Source organism: Atta cephalotes (genome assembly GCF_000143395.1).
Source record: "Atta cephalotes unplaced genomic scaffold scaffold00011, whole genome shotgun sequence".
Lineage (NCBI taxonomy): Eukaryota > Metazoa > Arthropoda > Insecta > Hymenoptera > Formicidae > Atta > Atta cephalotes.
The window spans coordinates 1,183,823-1,185,689 of record NW_012130075.1 but is presented as its reverse complement, the minus strand read 5'-3'; positions in this window follow the sequence as shown (position 1 = coordinate 1,185,689).

The following is a 1,867-nucleotide window of genomic DNA, read 5'->3' as shown; positions in this document are numbered from 1 at the left end:
GAGACATAATGTTGAAATATAAAAAAATGCTCCACGCACGCAAACACAAGTACTGATTACGTTTACAAGAACTGCGCAAATATTATAATGTTATAATGATTTAACATGGGCTAGAGATGCCACAAAGCAAAGCGCGAAATGTACGACAATATATATATATAATACTCGTTTATTAAAATGCGTATAATTGAATAAACCGTTAATATTTTTCATGCGCAATAATGTAAACGGTGCCCAGTGGAAAACAAGAGGACGAATCGCGCGGCGAAAGCGAGGGAGGGGGGGAACGGCCCGGTGGTTGACTACGTCATCACTTCGGCATTCGCTCGGCGAGCGCGGAGGGAGGCAGACGTGTTACAATCGCTCCGGGAATCGCACATTAATCTATGAAAATTAAATATTCACGAACGCGAATTGACTTAATTACGTAAGGATGCTCAAATAGTAATGTTGCTCAAAACTAAGGTGTGTACTAAGAGTTGTATCTCAATCTTTATTACCCTCTTTAATGATTTACATTCAAATAAAGATTAATAATAAGAATATTATATATTCATTATATAAATGCAAACATTTTTTAAATTATAAAACATTTTGGACTAAATGTAATAATGTTATGAATATAAATAGAATTCATGTTATATATTTACAGAGATATATAAGTTAGATACTAAGAGCGGTATTCCGTTCTTATTTCAAGAATGTCTTAAGACACTAACATGGCCCTCTGATTCGTAAAATTGTACTTAAGACGGTCTTGAATATAAGTTCTGACACTATGAATATTGGCCTAAAATATACATGAGTTGTGTGCGTAACGAATTCAAAAAATAAAACGTAAATCGTATAATAAAGCATGCGTGTAATATTCATCGAAGAATATCAAAACGAATAGATTATTTTACTAATTTTATAATACGCGTAATATTTCGACAGTTAGACGAGCGACGCGCGACCTTGAAGTGGGGATAGCACGGGGTGGCACGGAACGGCGCGTCATGTTTACGCGTAGTTACCGTACAGTCAATGTCTTACCGAAGCTCGTACAGGCAGGTAGCCGTGTTGCGTGCCGCTCTTCTTTCCTTTTTGAAACGTAATCGCAAAAAATACTAAATATAATACGAAGCTTTATGAATAATTAATTATACTTCGCAGCAATCGTATTATGAATATTCATGAAATAAAATTTTCGTATTATATCTAGCATTTATCGCGATTATACTTTTCAAAAGAAGAGCAATACGCGACACGACTATTTGTCTATACGAACGGTATCACACACGAGTCATAAAAAAGCAATGTTAATATGAATACTCTCGTGCAAAAAAATCGCAATTCCTGCTTTTACAATGAATATATAAAAATTTATTAATAATTAATACATTTTTTTTTTGAGCATCTTTCGATCCTATACGGAGACCCGTTTAAAAATCGTGACTATTTAATTTTCGGTAATAAAAGAAATATTTTTCTTTTTTATTAATCTCTAGTCTATTTCATTCTAGACTCTAATCATTTATGTCTAAGTAAAAGATTCAGCCCTTTTATCTGCTCTGACTTTATTTCGCAATGATAACGAATTGCAAACGTGATATTCGTTTCTAAAAATTAACCGATTGCATAGTAATATAGATAATAGCTGTATATTATATTTTTCAGTTTATCTTCCCTCTCACGGGTACGACCTTGACGTGGTGGGCTCAGTACTCAGAGGATATTTACACGAAAAGAACGTTTTTTTCTCAAGTATTTAAAAATTTTCGGATATATCTGAATATAATATATCTAGATAAATTTTTAGATATTGAGTAAAATCATTCTCTTCGTGTAAAAATCCAACGGGGAAGCTACAATACGTACCCTCGCC